This window comes from Marmota monax, unplaced genomic scaffold, assembly GCF_021218885.2.
Source record: "Marmota monax isolate L192 unplaced genomic scaffold, Marmota_monax_Labrador192_F-V1.1 WCK01_AAM20220418_F8-fsc00052, whole genome shotgun sequence".
Taxonomy (NCBI): domain Eukaryota; kingdom Metazoa; phylum Chordata; class Mammalia; order Rodentia; family Sciuridae; genus Marmota; species Marmota monax.
Window position 1 is genome coordinate 10,169,460 of NW_026693473.1, and position 18,492 is coordinate 10,187,951.

The window sequence follows — 18,492 nt, forward strand, 5'->3', positions numbered from 1 at the left end:
TTACTTAACAATTAAAAATTAATCATTTTCCAGAGCTTTTCTGGGATGGATGGAAATGAATTTGGAATGCTAACTGTAGTTCTACCAAAGGAAATAATCAGATAAAGTGATTATTATTAGTGATGCTTTCATCCAGCCCTCTATAGCCAGAACTTGGCACATCAGCTATAGGTTCGGCTCTAGAAAGGTTTGGTTTTCCTGAAACTTCCATCAGGGTCACTTTCCTACATCACAACAGAGATAGCTTCCTTTGGGATCCTGGATAAAGCCAGCACTTATCAACTGTAAATTCAAGGCCTCTTTTTTTTTTTTTGGCCTCTCCCTTCTTTTTCAGCCTTGACTGTCTGGGTTGAAGTCCTCTTTTCCAGCCAGACACATCCTGTTTATAGATCTCAGGCATGCCACAAGGTAGGGTTCACTCCTGCCTCTGTGAAGGCAGGGTAGACTAGTGGTTAGGAGTTTGAGGTCCAAATATGGACACCCTGGGATTCATGTCCAAGTTCCATCATCCCCTGGCTGTGACAGCCACCCATCACCTCCAGGAAGCCTGCTCTGATTTCCCCGACCTCTAGCATGCATTTCTCCTAGGGGTCTACCTGCTTAAATGCCATCTCATTGCCCCTTGTGGACATTTCCATCTCCACAGTCTTGTTGTGTCTATTTCATTCCCCATTTATTCATGTGTTTGTCTAGACTGTCCACTTGGACTACAAACTCTGTGGCCAAAACAGGTCTATCATGGGTCTCTAGTCCCTGAGACTGCCTTCACAAATAAGGACCATCGAAAGCACTCACCATTGGCTGACCAAATGAAGGCAGCATAGCCCAGAGGCCAAGGGCATGTGAAGAACTTCATGGGTCATTGAACTTCAGCCAAATAACTGATTACAACAGATGGAAATCCACCGTAAGCCATGGCCAGAGCTAGCCACTTTTGGGACAGGGGTTTATTTTATTTCTACTTATAAGGTAGGCCTCAGATTTCCTTTTCTCTGATAAGTCAGAAGAATAATCATGAACAAGAAATGGGTGTGAGTTAACACTTAGGTCAGTGGCTAACACTCTTTTTCTCCTTTCAAACCCGCCTCTCCTGAGCCACCCTGCAGGGCGGTCTGGCACCAGATTCTCTCTAGTGGTTTTCCTATGTCTCTACTTGCTGCCTCCACCCCTCCCAAGCAGCCAGGACAGAGCCTGGGCTGCATGTGGCCTTCAGAGCTTGCTTCCTGACTGGTGGGGGAAGACCAGGAGCACAGGTGCTACCTTCTGGAGTGATGTTTGCCAGTATAAGAGATCCCAGGTGCACAAACTGATAGGTCACCCTGGAACCCAGGACCTTAGGTAAGTTTCTTTCCTTCTGTGGACCTCAGTTTTCCCCATCAGTTATTCAAGAAAATTGGATCATATAACCTGGAAAGTTCTATCCAGCTCTCTGACTCAGAGATTTGGGGGAAGCTGTGAAGAGATCTAGCCTGAACACAACTTGACTAAATAGCATTTAGAGTAGTGTTTCTAAACTATATAACATATGAATCACTTGTACCTAGATACCATGTATCAGTGAGTCTGAAGAGGAATCTCAACCTGCATTTTTTAAACAAGCTCCAGGTGAATGCCAAATCTTTGCCCAATCTGGTGTATTTGAGGAGTGAAAGTTTAAGGTGTGGTCCTAGGACTGCAGCATCAGCATCACCCAACTGGAACAGACTTGGATCAGAAACTCTGGGGTGCTGCCTGGCAGCATGTGTTTTAAGTTGCCCCGAAGGTGGCTCTGGTGCAGCTCAAGTCAGAGAACTACTAATTTATGAGAGCCGCTTCCGAACTTGGGGGCAGACTGGAAACTTTTAGAGTTTCTGAAATATTGGTAGCTGAGTCTGGTACCCAGGTGTTCTAATTTAACTGGGATGGGGTGCTTTCTGGGCATTGGGATTTTTACAAGATCCCAAAGTTACCAGGCTGGTGGCGCACACCTGTAGCCTGTAATCGCTGCGATCTGGGAGTCTGGGCAGTAGGTTTACAAGCTAAGAGCTGCTTGGCGATTTAGTGAGACTCTCAAAAAAAAAATGATAATAAAATAAAAAGGGCTAGGGATGTAGTTCAGCGGTAAAGAGCTCCTGGGTTCAACTCCAGTATTTCAAAAGGAAAAAAAAAAAAACAACTTAGGGGATTCTAATATGAGGTCAATGAGCTTTGAGAATACTGAAGATGAGGGCTGTAGGCTCTTAGACCAGTGGGCCGGCGATTCCCCCGAAAGCGCTCTCCGGGCAATGGCCACTAGGGCGCGCTGTCGTGCCGTCTGGGAGGCCGGCGGGTGGCCGGCGACTGGCGGAACTCCAGCCTGGGAGGCGGCGCGCTGCGCCCAGGGCCGGCGCCTCCGGGAGCGGCTCCTGGCCGAGGCCTGCCCTGCCGGTGCATCTGTACCTAATTAATGTTGCTGCTGGCCGCGGCCTCGCCGCGCTTGACGTCAACGATGAGCCGGGTGCTGGGGAAACGTGCCCTGCAGCCGCTCGGCACAGGGCGCTTCACCGCGGCCAGCCCTGCTGCTCTCCCTTCCAGAAGGGACTCCGCGTTCACCTCTGGCACTGAGCCATGGCTCATGCTGCTCACATGGGCCAGGATCCTTTCCTCACTTCCACATGACTGGGCACCAGTTTTCTCCCTGTTCCTTGGGGTCCCTTGCTTCTCCCCTTCTTTAGCAGGACCCGAGATCCCAGGAAACCCCAGATCAGCTGCAGGAACCAACTTGCTTTGCAGGTTTCTGTCTTTCCCCAGCTGCCTTCCCTAGGTTCTTTTCCTTTCTCGCTGCTTGCTCTTCCCTTTCCTCTCTGATCTGAGCTGTGTGGATCAGGTATTTCCAGCTAAAATGTTTTCATACATAAGGGTGGAAGAGATGAGGCCGGGCTTGCCTTAGTTCTCTGCGCCAGGTAAGACAGTGCCATTTGGAAGGAACATTGTATATATGTATTGCAGGTATCTGGTTGTTGATAAAACTTCAAATAAAGAAAAAGTTCTCCCTTTAAGTCGGGGTGGGAGTTTTTTTCTGGAGCAAGAACCGGTCAAGTACAGCAATGTCTCTTGTCTAGCTTCCCTAGCTGGCTGGAGACATCCTCCTACCCCCTCCCCCAGGATTCTGCTGGTGGCACACCAGCCTTGCCTTTATCATAAAGCTCCACTTCATACTTCATTCCTGCTTATAACCCGCCCCCCTCATCTGTTTGATATTCGGTGTCACTGGTGTGAGGCTGCTTTTGGAGAATAGCCATGTGAGTAAAAGAAGCTCGACTCCCCTGATCTGGATGATGCCTGATGCCCTGCTGGTTCCACAGCTCATAATTCTGAGAAGAGAGGAGGCGGCGATTCTCAGGAGCAGAGGCAACCTTCCTTCCTGTCCCTCCCTCTGGCCCTGACTTCAGGGCCTGTTCCTGGTTTCCTCATGTGAACCCCAGCCTGATCCCCAGCCAGCAAAGTCAGGTGGGCATTCCCTGAAGCCCAGGTGGGCCAGGCTGTTAATACTGGGCAATTGGTGGGAAGCCAGGCTAGCCCAGGGGAAACTGAGGCGAGAGAGGGGAAGGGACTGGTTCAAGGTCATATACCTGGTTTCTGGAAGATCCCCTTTCCAGCTAATTCCTCAGAAACTCTGGCTGGGCCCAGGTGTGACACATTTCTGCAGTATTGAGAGTGTGGTCACCAGGCCCAGAGGGAGCTGGTTAAATTAGAAAAGCACAAGTCTCCCCTTGAATCTAAATGAGGTACTGTTCCTGAGGTGCAAATGTCATTCCAGAGCTCAGGCTGACCCTGGGTGCCAGTAAGTCACAGCCTGGGCAGGGGCTAGGGGTGGAAACTGCCTCTTAAGGGTTTAGAAGGGAATTAGCCTGTCAGGATAGAGGATCCGACAGGGATCAGAGGCTGGGAAGGAGGTGTGGCACATCAGAACAGATCTTGCTTCTTCCAACATGGACTCTGGAAATGAAGGTCCAGGTCTTGATTTGGGTCTCAAATGGGAGTGGCCAAGGAGATTTAGGCAGCCACACCAGTTTCCCTACTGCCTTGAGTATGTGTCTGGCTAAAACCCACTGGAAATCAGAAACTTGTGAAAGAACAACTCAAGGAAGACTAGAGATCTGTGCTTGTGTTTTCCAGGGAACTCAAGAGTAGACCTGGAAAGGGACTGGCTCCGGGTCACTGGACAATTAGCAGCACAGCTGGAGCTTGGATTCAGGCTTTGGACACTGGGCCATGTGTCCCCACCACACTGTCCTTCCCCTGTGGATAGATGTCCTGATCCCGTTCTGCAGGGGCCTCCCTCTTTCCTCTCTTTGGGGTATATACTGTGCGTATGTCTTTATGTGTGCAGATATTTCCAGGTCTGTCTCCACCTAAAATCCTAACGGCTTCCTGGAACCCAGGAAAAATGATTCTATAACCTTAGTCACCTATTCCAGGAGCACTATCAGGAATTTTTTTTGTGTCCACTTCACACAAATCCCCCATGTTCTAACTTAAGTCGCTCCAGGTGGGGCTGGGTGAACTCAGAGGGACTTACTCCAAGGGCCCCCTTAACCCTAAACCAACAGGATGCCTAAGGAAGAATGCTTGCCCCAGAGCGTGCGTGCCTGACAGGGCTGCCTTGAATCCAAATTGCAGTCCCGAGTTTGCCTGCTGTCTCTGCCTGAGATCCTGAATGATGCTGCTGTGGGGGGTGCTGCTTCTAGCCAGTGATTTATCATCTGTTTACTCAGAGAAACTGCCTGTTCATTTCTGCTGGTGGGAGGGATGGAGGGAAGGAGGGAGGGGAACGCATGTCCTCTGAGCTGCAGAGGTAGCTGGCAGGGATGACTTATACACTCCCCTGACTGGTGACCTCCATTAACTCTTTCTCCCTGCTGTTCTCTACCTGATGAGAAACAGGGACTGCTCTCCCTCCCACCAGGGAGGCTTCAGGTTCATTTTCTGTCTGAAGGCCATTACTTGCAAAAGTTCCACCCACATGATAAGCCAGGAGGAAAGAAGTCAGACCGTGGAGTCCTACTCTGTGCCGGGTGATCTTACTGGATCCTGTGTGGCAATCCTCAGATGCAGGCATTGTTTCCATTTCACAGATGAGATAAACCGCGCTGACAGAGCCTCAATTGTCTGAAGTCACAGAGCAAGGAAGTGGAGCTGGGATCCAAACTCTCATTCGGCTAGTGCCAAAGTTCATGCTCTCCCTGGACCAGGGTTTCTGAAAGTGTGAGTCTCAGGCCACAGGCCTTGCAACCGCTTCCTCATTCAGATAGTTGTTTCAAACACGTAATTGTTGACCCAGGCACTGTTCCAGGCTCAGGGGATTCAGCAGTGAACAAGACAAGTCCTCTCCTCGTGGACTTCCCACTCCTTGGGAGGACTAAGAAGTATAAAACATAAGTCGATTGCATGGTATAATTTCTATCATATCACTTCTATGATAGTACTTGGAGGGAAAATAAAAGGAGTATGGGATAAGGAGATGGGGCATGAGGAGGAGGTGAGTGGGTTTTGATTTTAAATATAGTGGTCAGAATGGAGCTGACTGTGAAGGTGACACTTGAACCAAGACTTGGATGAAATGAGTGCTTTGCTACTGACACTGCATTTTTCTGTGCTTCTTTCTACCGCTTGTTCCTGGGAGCCGGAAAAGGATTTTACTAAGTCATTTATTGCACACCAAAGTTTGGTAATCCCTGCTCCTCACCCTGTGTGCATTGCCTATGCAAAGGACTTTTGCCTAACAGGTCAGGAAGTATTTGCTCAGACCTACGTGCAGCTTCAGAGATCCTAGCAAGAAGAATCCAGAGTCCTGCTGATGAATCCCTTCTTGACTTGGTAATCAGCTCATACACAGTAACTCAAACAGGCAAGATGCTCCCATGACTGTGACTGAGTTGGGAAAGTTCCTAGTTGGCATGGGACAGGATAATGGTGTCTGGTCAAGGTGCAGCCTGTTTACCAAAGCAGCAGGTTGGTGTCATGAGAAGGGCGTGGCCTGGAAGAGTTAGGTTGTAAGTCAGACTCACCTCCTTCAAGCTTGGGCCAGTCGTTTGCTTTGGGGAGTTGTAGTTTCCAAGGTTTGGAACTGGAGATGTTAAACTTTCCCCTTGGCACCCCACGATGCTGCCATCACCTCTACCGCCAGCCAATCCTTGGGTCTGTCGACCCTCCATCATTACCCCTACCTTCAATGTCTTCATTTCATTATCATCAGTATTTCTGGTGTGGCCTATACTGAGATCAACACAATTCCAGCCCGATTAAATAATTTGGAACCTTGCCTAGGACTTATGGGAAGGCAGTTTGACCTGAAATAATAATGGAGAAAAACTGTATGGGGAGTCATTTACTGGGATATTGAAGTCTTTAATTTTGGAAGCTCTGTTCACTGAGGTCCAAAGGTGGGGTTTGTGTCACTCACTCTTCTTCTGGGGGAGCCAGACAAGTGTCTTGTAGCTTTAGTTGCAGTAAAAGCTGCCACCAACAGCAGCTTCAGACTTCCCCCAGTGGCAGGGAGCTGCCTCCCTGCCCAGCCCTATTAACTGTTGGCTTCCCAGTGGCTGGACCCAGCCAAAAACATCCTCTGCTGTTTGAAGTGCTTATTGGAAAAGCAGATTTGGTCTTGGCGGCAGCTCTGAGCAGTTCCTTGTGTGGGGTGCTCCCCAGGGCTGTAATTGAACACAAGAAAGCATCGCCTACTTTTGGCATTCTTGCTTTCATCTCAAAGTCACATTTAAAATTTTATATTTAAAGAAAGTCAGGGAAAGGGGCCAACACGGCTCACACGGCCACTGGTGCCAAAACACCCAACACAGCAGCTCCAGAAACGAGGCTGCAGAGGATTAGGGGGGAATTAGAACCATACCATGGGCCAGTGCTGCACGCCAGGCTTCCGGGCGCTCGGCCGTGCGGCCTGACCTGCGAGGTGCCTTTGAGGCTGGGTCCCGCTGCCATCTGGGCTCTGCAGAGCAGGGGTTCTGAGGGTTTGACTCTGACCTCCCTCACTCCAGTCCAGCCAGGTGAGAATTTTCTAAAAGCCCAGAAGACAGGGAAGCTACAGTTTGCATGCAGGCTCGGCTCCCCCAGCTGATCAGCCTGTTCTATGGGAGGGGCACTCTTCCCAACCCTCTGCCAGACTGACACTGGTGACTGAACCATGGAACTCGTTGAGGGAAAGGCCTGTGTCCTTCTCCTTTGCCTCCTCCCCTCCTGGCCGGATTCTGAAAATAGTAAGGGTTGCAGGGATGTTTGTTAGCAACCCTTGCAAAGGATTATTGTTGCATGATCACCTTGTGCCCCACTGTGATCCCTTCATCTTTATTAGGGATTTTTGTTTATAGGAAATCATCATTATTTCTGTAGTTGGTTTCCCCTGTGGTTGTAGGATCCTGTATTTAACCCTGATTTGCACTAAGCTTATTATTATTATTTTTTTGGTTGTAGATGTACACAATACCTTTGTTTTACTTTTATTTATTTATTTATTTTTGTGGTGCTGAGGATCCAACCCAATGCCAGGCAAGCTACCACTGAGCCACAATCCCAGCCCTTGCACTAAGCTTATTGATACCTTGTGTTTTGAAAAGGAAGGAAGGAAGGAAGAAGAAAGGAAGGAAGAGAAGGAAGAAAAAGATTGTGTTCTTTATAATCAAGAAATATACTGAATAAAATTATTAAAATAACCTTCCTATTTTCAGAGTCATAGAAAGGAGCAGGGAAGTAAAGGTATAAAACTTAAAACTATTCTTAAGTTTAATTCTGAGACTGTTAGTGCCCAAGAAAAAAGAAGAGAGGAAAAGGAAGTATATAGCTTCCTTAGGAGAGAGAACATTTATCTGTTTTTGAGTTCCAAGAGAAATTTCTGGGGTTGGGGTTATAGGTCAGTGGTAGAGTGCTTGCCTAGCATGCTCAAGATCCTGGACCCAATACAGGGGTGGAAAAGAAGAAATTTCTAAGGATTTCCTATAGAGTATCCAATGGACCAGTGTGTTGACAAAAGTTTTATACAAAATGCAGAAGTCCATTTGTCTGTGAACCAGCATTTAGTGTCATCATAGGGACTAGTGGAGGGATTGGTGGGGGAGGCGTGGAGTTTAGATTATAATAGAAGAAAATCCAGGAGGACTGATCAAGTCCTCTGACCTGTCCATAGTGCACTCCATACTTAAGGGCACTTTGAATTGGATCTAAGACAGGCAAGCAACAAAATGAATAAATGTCTAGGTCAGAATGCATGTCAGGGGCATGGTTTCCAGTACTACAGCCCCAGCCAAAGACTCAGTGGATCAGCTAATACCTGAGTTTTGGTGTTATGCCCGTTCGTGTGCCTTACATGTGTGCACATGTATGAATGGCTGTGAACAGAAGCCCTCTCCTCTGTCCTACCTCCCCCACCGGCTATACACACCCCATCACAGAGAGGGGCTCTCAGCAGCCTGTAATCAGCTACTCTGCCAGTGGTTGATTTTGATAACCAGCCAAAAATACAGGATCTTTCCGGGGTCTGAAGATCATTAACTCTTTGGAAGAACAACAGGATAGTCTCTGAATTCTCAGTACTGACAGCCTGGGGGCAATAGGCTTAATTACTTCAACTAAATATTCAGGAACAGAATGAAGGAGTCTTTGCTCCTCTGCTGCGGATTCCCTGTTAGCTGTGCTGCCCTCTCTGGAGCTGAACTAGATTCCCCGGCCCCCTCTCCTGCCCTTGATGGTGTTTCTCACTTTGGGTGATGTTGACTTTAGGAGCCAAACTGAACAGTGTTTCTTCTCTGTCCTTAACTGAGGACCTAGTGTGTTCCAGGCACCTGGCTTGCAAGGGGTGACCAACAGGTCCCCTACCCTGGAAGAAGTGGAGAATGTGACATCCCCTCTCCCATGCGTATATAACGATGAGACAACGTTATCCCACATGCAATGAGAATATGCTGGGAAATAAAAGTAAATTCTCAGATTCTGCCTTTCTCAGCTGGCTTTCCTTCTCTGGAGCCAGGGCCCATTTTCTTTCTATATCATGATTGACGCCACTGCCGATCTTTGGGCCCTTTGACCAAGGTTGGCATGGCTTTGGTGTAAATGCTATAAGCTGAGTTGCTGCAAAGACTCTCCTGAATTCTGAGAACAGGGCCTTCCCCTCTGCCACAAATGTGGGCTGAGCCAGGACAGGTGGCTGCAACAGCGAGGGGTGCCTGCCCCTGCATTCTTTTCTTGCCAGGTGGCCTGAGTGTCAATCCCTGAGAGACTACAGACTATGGCCATGGGACAGGCCTATGTGGGGAGGGAACCCCTGTCCTATTTATCCTCCTCCAGCTAAAAGAACAGCTGATGTTTCCCTGCCTTGTTTTCACCTGGGACAAACAAGGGCAGCATGAGATCACAAATGGGACCAGGGAGCCTGGATGCAGTCAGAGCCTTGGTCTTGGCTCAACTCTGATTGTGGACTCTCAAAGCCACTTCCCTTAGCATTTCACAGAACATAGCCACACTGTCTATATAGAGAAGCTTGATCTTGTGACTTCCCATGAAACAGCAAGCGGTTTCTTTCCAAAACCAGTTGTTCTTAACCATTGTCTACCTCAAAAACCTGAAGGATTCTCAGCGAGGTCCCTGGACCAGAAGCACCGGGGAACTTGTTAGAACTGCGTCTCAAGAGTATTGACTTGGAAGCTTGGGCTCGGGCCCAGTGATTTGTGTTTGACCAAGCCCACCAAGGACTTCTGATGCCTGCTGGGTGTGGAGCTGCTCAGGAAGAATGAGTCAGGATGGTAGTGATTCTTGGCCACAGGAGGATCTTCTGGGGTGTGTGCCAGAATCTCTGGAATTGGGGTGGGATGACACACATAGTTTGAAAAAGCCACCCTACTCTCTATGAGAGTAAGGAATCCAGAATTGAATGTTGCATAGGAGGAAACATCTCATGCAATGGTCTATTTTTTTTTTTTTTGAACGTTTTTTGGTAAGCTCTGGAGATTTTATAACATTGGAGAGACTTGTGTTTGGCCTGGACACCTCCCTTATCTTGTTTTACAAAGAATTCCTCTATGGAAGGAGGGCATTGTGGCCCCTGCAAGAACTTGAGTTTTTAGACCCACGAGTGTGGTATTGCTTTGCCGTCATCAAACAAGCATGTGTATCTATCTGTTTCTTTCTTTCTTTCTTTCTTGACTTTCTTGACTTTCTTTTCTTTCTTTCTTTTTCCTCTTTTTTTCTCCCCAACATGTTCCTTAAAGGAAGCAGATGTCAGGAATCCCTTTTCATTGCCCTTGACAGGGAAAAAGTATAGCCTAAATTGTTTAAAGTGTTTGTAAACAGTAGTAGAAGCAAGTTTTTTTTTTTTTTTTTCTCAGCAATGTTCTATCTGGGAAGCTCTTTGGACTTGAGGAGTTGGGTGGTAAAAGTAAGGAGTGTTTTCCTTAACCCACCATCTAGCTGCTATCTGCAGCGACTGCTTCTACTTGCCAGGCAAACCCCAGAGGAAGACCTGCTTCTTAGAAAGTGTGTTTTCCTGTTGAAGTGGGTAGCATTGATCTCAGGGCTTATCTGGGTGACAGGCTCCACCTCCTCTGAAGGTGGTGTTTCCCTTGTGGCTGCTGAGGCAGGAAGCAGGTGTCAAGGAGCTAACCTCATGGCCTCCCCAGAGCCAGCCAGGTTTACCACCAACTGTGGCCTGTGCTGATCTTGCTGATTGCTGAGTGGCTCTCGGCTCCCTGAGAGATGGGGTGTGCTGATGGTGCTCAGCAGATCCGGTGTGGCAGGTCAGAGTGGAAGTCTCTGGGCCTCCCTGGTGTCAACCGAAGTTCTGAAAGGACCCAGGGCTGCCACTCACTTTGAGCAGATGGCCCAGCAGGCACCTCATTGGAGGAAGGGAAGCCAGTTTTGTAAGCGACGGTCTCCTCTGAACTCCGACCTTGCCCCTCACCAGAGATCCACAGACAGGGCAGTTTGTTGCTACTCAGACGTTCCAAGCATCTAGAATAGTGTCTGGCATACAGTAGGTTAATAAGTATTTGTTGACTAAATAAATTTTTTCTTCCACCGTTCCCCCAAACGGGACCCAGCATCCTCTTAACCTGACAGGGAAGAAATTAAAGGACTTGTCCCTAGGTGGTCGGCTGCTCTTCTGATGCCCTAGGGACCAAGAAGGGAACTGAGAGATGATTGTCACCCTTCTTTAGATCTGACCAAGGGGCAGCTCAGAATGACAGATGAAATGAGTTCCTCGTACTAGTGTGTTACCTGTTTATAAAATTGCTGGGCCAACCCCTGCCATCTCACCCCTCCCCAACTCTGAGGCTGGAACCCAGCATTCCAGGTAAAGACAGAGGAGGTGACTTAGATGCACAGGGCTTTGCAGATATTGAAGGCAACTGATTCTCTGGAAGCTGATTTATATATATATATATATATATATATATATATATATATATATATACTGGGAATGGAATCCCAGGGATCACTGAGGTACATCCTTAGCTCTTTTTAAATTTTTTTTTTTTTTTTGAGGCAAGTTCTTGTTAAGTTTCTGAGAGTCTCACTAAGTTGCCAAAGCAGGCCTCAAACTTGTGTTTCCTCTGCCTCAGCTTTCCAAGGTGCTGGATTAATGGTATGCACCACCATGCCAGGCTGACAGCTGACTTTTAAACCAGTAGTTCACCCAGAAGTTAGGGGACTACCTGACGGGGCTGCATAGGGGTTCACCATTGGAGGGGCCTGTGGCCAGTGTGGTGGAGCCTGGGGCTTCTATGGTGAATTCCTGCTGAGTGCAATGTGACAGAGGACTCTTTGACCCAGACCCTCCAGCTTGAAGGACCCCACAGAATCCTGACCTCCATCCACCACTCTAGCTCAGACAGAAGTCAGAGGATTATTGGTGATAATCATAGAATATCAGTGATATTAACAGAAAGGCCCTGGGCCTTGACTGAGCAGTAGATGGTAACGTATAGAGTTATGTGTGTCTCTGCTGTGATTTTTAAACCTTCCTTTCTGTCTAGAGGTGGTGACAGTGATCCTGTGGTGCCCTCCTTGGTGGGGTTGGCAACAAATATGACAAGATGAGGGTGACTGGGAAAAAGAGCAATGAGTGGATCCAAAGGTAACATGCCACATAGATCTCAAATTAGATAGCACTGGTCGTTGTTTTTCAAGGAAGCCTTGGCCTCGCTCTTCTAAGCTCAGCTAGAAAGGAAACGCAGGGAAGAGAATTGCTGGAGGCCCAGGGTGGCCCTGGGCGTTGATGGTTGTGAATATAACTGAGTCAGAATAGCACGGGGCACCTGGCGAGAGACCATTTAGGACTCATTCAATTGTTCCACCATTCATCATTCAAAAAATGTTTCCTGAACAGCAGCGTGGCCCACATGGTACGAGCACCTGGGACAATGATGAGTCAGAGATGCCCTCACGGAGTTTACAATCCAACTGGCCTTGCACTGACTCGCCTACCCTTCTTCTCCAGGGATGAGTTGGCTTCCTACTTCAATGAAAAATAGAAGCCATCAGAGAAGACTGTCATAACCTTCTTCTTATTATTTATTTATTTTGCAGGGGGATACCAGGGTTTGAACTCAGGGGCACTAAACCACTGAGCCACATCCCCAGCCCTATTTTGTACTTTATTTAAAGACAGGGTTTCTTCAACTGAGTTGCTTAGAGCCTTGCTTTTTGCTGAGGCTGGCTTTGAACTCGCGATCTTCCTGCCTCAGCCTCCTGAGCTGCTGGGATTACAGGCATGCACTACCACACCAGCTTGTCATGAGCTTCTGTTCCCATATCATCGCCCACCCCACCGCATGCCTGTGGTTTGTCTCTGCCTCTCTCCTGTCATGCGGATAAACAACCTATTCCCTGGCTAAGGCCATCTCTCCACCTGCATGGTCTATCCCATGTCCTCCTGGCAGTGCCAGGACATGCCCAGTGTCTCTCCTCCCTCCTGGGACCATCAGTCCTCCCCTCTCTGCTGGGTCTCTTCTAGCAGCATTCTGTCACGCTATCACCTCTGCCGTTCAAAGGTACCCTCTCTTGCCCCATGTTCTCCTCCAGGAAAATGGCTCCGGTTCTTTCCTCTTTACAGCTAAACTCTTAAAACCGTTATCTGCACTTGCCATCTCCAAAGCCTCTCCTCCCATTCACCCATGAACTCACCCCAATCAAACTGTCACCCTTTGCTCTTGCCAGGGCTGCCAATGTCCTCATTTTGCTACACCCAGTGGGTGTTCTTGAACTCTTCTTATCTGGCTCCTGGCAGTAGCCGCACCACCACCCCCTGCCTTCAGTCTCTTCTCCACCCAGCTTCCACAGTGCCTTTCTCATTATTTCCCACGTACTCTCTTTTACCTCAGGACTTTTACACTTCCTGTTGCTCCTGAGCTTGGACCTTTTTTCCTCCAAGATTTTTGCTCAAATATCACCTTAGTAAAGACTTCCTATTTAAAATCACAACCTCTTCCACCCACATTCCCCATCCCTTCCCCCTGCTGTTTTTCCTCTGTGTTCTTATCACTGTTTAATTTAGTGGCACACCAATTCAGTGGTGGTGGGGGTGGGGGAACCTGTCCTGGGTTCAGATAATGAGATGCAATATCTGAGAGAATTGAGGGGATGGGGAGGGCACTCAGAGTCAGGCTGCTCCTCACAGCGCCACGCCCTTAGCAATGCTGTACAGCGTTCCCTCCAGCCAGGGTGGGCTGCCTCTAACCTCCAACTATTTCCCCACACTGTATTTCCATGTTTATTCTGCTAAGTCCCTGCACTAGGATGTAGCTACCAGAGAGTGGGGTGTTTTGTCTCTTTATTCACCACTGTGACAATATCTGACACATGGTAGGTGCTCGTTAAGTTTTTACGAATGAATGAATGAATGAATGAATGCAGTAGAGGATGTCAAGGAAGCCTGTTGTTAGGGTATCAGCAGGGCTTCTTGGATGATTTGGTGTCTGCATTGCTCATAACAAGGAGAAAGGTACTCTGGGCAGAGAGAAGAGTAGGCACAAGAGCCTGGGGCAGCTTCATTGTCAAGGCCATTTGTCAAGGGTCAGGGAGTCCTGAGTGGTGTTCCTTATAGGCTTTTCCTTCATAATGTTACTGTTTAGTAAATGAATGCTGTCCTTTATTGTCAGCTGATTGAGGTTCCTGTTGACATCTTGCAGAAGGCCGGTTGTCCCTTTTAATCAGAATGGTCATTCCCCACTCCTGCTGAGGCACTCCAGGCCCAGCTGGTCAGCACCTCTCCCAGCACAGTGTCAGAACTTTTACCTACCCTTTGCTGTTAGTGTAGAGGCTAGACAGCTCAGCACACTGTGGGTACAATCTGGGGGAGGGACCATGAGAGCTGGGAGCCATTCCCAATGCCACCTCCCCTAGGGGCTTCCCTACCTTCTCTTCCCTGCCCTGAGCAGAGTTTGTATATTCTTCCTTTTGTCTTCCTGTTCATTTCTTTACTTTAAAACTTATATTACCATCTCTATTTACTTCTGTGTTTGTGTCTTCTATTAAATGTGACTCCAAGAACAGATTCACTTCAATTCCTGCTCCTTATGGAGAACTGACACCTTGCAGAAAATCCATAAAGGTTTATTGAATCCACAGCAAAACCAAGTAGATCTTATGTGTAGAGCTATACCAATATCAAATGAATCCAGTGGTTTTTGTGATTATGCTTTTGGAGGATTAATCATGACAGGGATGTGACTAGCCCATGAGGATTACATATAAACATATATATGTATATACACGCACATATATATATATACACACATGTACCACATATATTTTTTTCTGTGAAGGTAATATATCACTTATTTTTTCTCTTTAAATTCCAGAGACCAAATATCATCCATAATTATTCAAATATTTTCAATGTAGAGTGCTTATTAAAGCATCAAGCATGTTATCTCCACCAAAAAATTGTGAATTAGATTCAAGATAATTTTTAATTTTTATTGGTATGAACCTAAACACTGTTTTTATATGTATGCCAAACCTGAGCTATGGAGACCAGATTATATACCAGTAGGCTGAGTGGGCCAAACCCCCCTAGACAGAAATCTTACAGGTTTCAGAAATAAGTATACTGAAATAAGCTTTTTAACTAGGGCAAAATCAGAGTTCAAAAACAGTTCAGTTAATATTTGATTATCAAGTTAAGATAGGTTGAAAAAAACAAAACTTTAGGCTTAAAATCGACTGTTTCCTTATGTGAGATGCATTTGAGAATTAAATATGTTAAATTTTTCATTTAGCAGATTCCTCCCCAGACTTTTAAAACCACTGCCAATAAATATTTACATATTCTCTCCCCTCCCCAAAGCATTTCCCCAGGTACACATGAAGACCACGCATTTGGAGACGCTGTTGCTTCAGATTAAACAGGCTCTTCTTCCAAGAGCAGCTCATAGGATTCTGCCCCAGCCAGAGCAGGGTTTGTGGCCTGTGGATAATTTCGCTGCCTCTGGTTGACGGATCAGGGCTGGGAATCTCATTATGGATGCCTTGGGACTCTTGTTATGGAAGTCTTGCCCCTCCTTCCAAGCCAGCCTTCCAGAAGAGGCCAGGATTGCATCATCTGTGCTGGGCCCCAGCCCACCTTGCCTGAGACCCACTCACCTAAAGTGTTTCCAGAGACTTCCAACAGCCCACTGTCATTTGCACCTCTGTTCCAGATGGGGAAAACTTGTGTGGCAGAAATTTTTCTTGTGCTTGTGATCCATGCCAGCCATCAGGTCTAGGAGTTTTTGGGAGAAGGAAACTTCACTCTTAGGAACAAAATAATCTTATCTACAAGGACGGAAAGTGGAGGCACTTTGTAAACCTGGGACCCAGGGCTTCCTCACCTGACCAGCTCGTGCTTGCATACAAACACCCAAACACTCTAATACCTCTTGGCAGTTGATAAATCTATTTTAATCTCAGCTCAGAGTTTCATTCTCTGGAATATCTGAGTCCACAGATTATCCAATGGGTCTCTTTTATTTTTTAATATTAAAAAAACTTCACAATTAAGTCATGGTCACTGTAGGAAAAAAAAAACAACCCTGGAGAATATATAAACCAAAGTTTAAAATATGTATACATCAAAGAAGTTACTAATCAGGTTTGCTGGACTCAATCAGCAAGGAAAAGAGGTTAAGCTTTGAAAATGCCAAACCTGCTTCTTTCCTTTTCTCCTTTGGGGGACTTAAGTACAAGGGCTGGGGTACTGTGGCCAAAAAGGTGTCACTATTGTCTAGGGCCAACCAGAGCACACTACCCCTTCTGAAGGGCCACTGTTGACTCTGTACCCCCAAACCCCTCCGTGATCCCAGGGGATAGTCTTGATGAGGCTATGGGCTGGGACCTGGGGAAAGGTTTTCCCATCTCCAGCTTGAACTGCTGTCTGCTCCACTCTGCAATCTGTGGCCTTCCCTTATTGCCTGTCCCAAGTAGAAGGAGCAAACAAACTGTCCTCTGCTGGGGTGGAGGGAGATTACAGCTGCCTCCAGCTGCCTATGGGTCTCTGCCTCCTCCTGTCCCACCCAAGCTGCACCGGATGCTGTCATGAGTCGTCTGTGGAGGCACCAGGGGAGCACCCATCCTTAGTCCCAGGGCATCGTTGAGGAGCTGGAATGCCAGTTCTATGAACCTTTGGGGAGCTCCCCAGGAAGGTGTGCTCTTATTCCACTGGTGAATGTCCTTTCACTCCTGTCCTGTGGGCACTGGCTATATCCTATATGAGAAATGCAGCATGACATGGTTCCATCTGGAATTGCCCTCCCAGGAAAATCTGCCTCTTCTGATTTGCCCTGGCTTCCCACAACATGGCCCATTTGGCTTGTCTGTGGGTCTTATGCATCAGGATTTGCCAAGGGGAGCACCAGCCCCAGGGCTTGGCACAGGCTCTGAGAACCTCGTGAGGCAGGGCAGCAGGTACTGGTGGATCAGGCTTCCTCTCCTGGAAGGGCATGCACTAGGACTTGCCTGGCCTGTGGTTTGCCCCCACAGACCTCATTACTCTACTCAGAGGCCTTTTTCAGAGCTACTGCCCTTGGAAGCCCACTCTAATGCTATAATGACATTGTAATTATGATTTAAGCAACACCTACCGGAAAGAGGAAAGGTGCATACATTACTGTTCACCCTTCAACTGCCTAGCTCCATTTTGTCCAACAAGAGGCCTTGAGACCGTCTGAGGTCACATGTGTATATTTTATGTTAAAACTAATCCTGACCCTTGTGTGGCCCACTCCTGGTTATGGTCAGCCAGGTCTGTTCAGCCAATGGCGGACGAGGAGAGTCAGATAACCATAGATAGGAGTTGGTGTGCACCCCTGAGCTAATAAATGTGGCCCCTCTCCATGGTGGATTGGGTCCCAGTCCTTACCTCACCCTCCTAATGACTCAGAGCTTCCCCACCAGGAAGGGAATGCACCTGGGGTTGGAGGTATTTCCCAGGCAGGTCCTGAGGGGCCTGGGTGGTTTCGTAGGGCCTGGTGGCACATGGGCCAGGGCTGAGGCTCAGGGTGCAGCGGCTGCGAGGGGAGGTATAGACAAGCGGCAGCCTTGAGGGGCGGGCAGGACATCTTTGGGGCCACACTGTGGCAACCAGAGAGGTGGCCTGCTAGCGTGCCCAATGAGCACATAATGAAGCCCTGCTGCCTGGGCCCCCTTTGTTCCCAAGAAACCATTTAAAAAACTCTTTCCTCAGCCCCCGTGCTAGGTGTGCGAGGTGAGCAGGGACAATGGCTGCAGTGGCAGTGGCAGAGCAGATTACCTTGTTCAGAGAGGCCTTTCTGTGGCCCAGCCTTGCAGGCTCTGGGCGCCATGAGGGCCGAGGGCTGGGGCACAGCAGGCCAGTGCACAGTGTCCTTAGGATCCAAAGGACCAAGAGTAGAACAACATCAACAGCAACAATGTCTCCATTGAGGTGAAGGGGCAAGGCGCTAGGACCTCGGGGGTCCTTGGTTGATGGCAGAAGGGACTTCTCAGTCCCCCACGTGGCACAAGAGAAAGGAGCATTGCAGACAACCTGCCTGCACTTTCCTGAAAGCCACGGTGGCACATTCCTGGCGTTTGCAATTATTGGGAAATGAGAGGACCTTTTTTCTTTCCACGCTACCCTCCCCTCCTCCCTCCGTTTTTCTTCCAGGCATGGAATTATCTACTTTAGCAGTTCAAAAGACATTCCATTCCCATGACAGAAGCCAGGCCGTGATGTTGGCACACACGGAAGACTCTTTTCTTACAGGGAGATTCAGGCAATAAATCATAATAAGTGCAAAATTTAAATAGCATTTCTTTAACTTTTAATGGCCTACCTTGCTTATTTTCCAAGTGCCATTAACAGCTATTTCTTCCTGTTTCCCAGCAAGGACCCATCTCACTAACAACCGTGAGTTTTATTCCTTTAATATATCCCCAAAGAAAATAGGTTGAGGGGATTCGTTCTGAACTCGCTCTCAGCTCTAAAATTCCTTATCTATTACTGAACAAAGGCTGACAGAAGATTTTAAAATA

At 47.8% G+C, this 18,492-nt stretch overlaps 1 long non-coding RNA gene across 1 annotated transcript in view; it reads left to right on the forward strand.

The window, feature by feature from the left end:
* Positions 1–1,133: 1,133 nt before the first annotated feature.
* LOC124101694 (uncharacterized) overlaps positions 1,134–18,492 on the forward strand; it is a 122,242-nt gene continuing 104,883 nt past the window's right edge. Inside the window, exon 1 of the long non-coding RNA XR_009228073.1 lies at positions 1,134–1,338. This is a non-coding gene — a long non-coding RNA (uncharacterized LOC124101694). The remainder of the gene's footprint in view (positions 1,339–18,492) is intronic.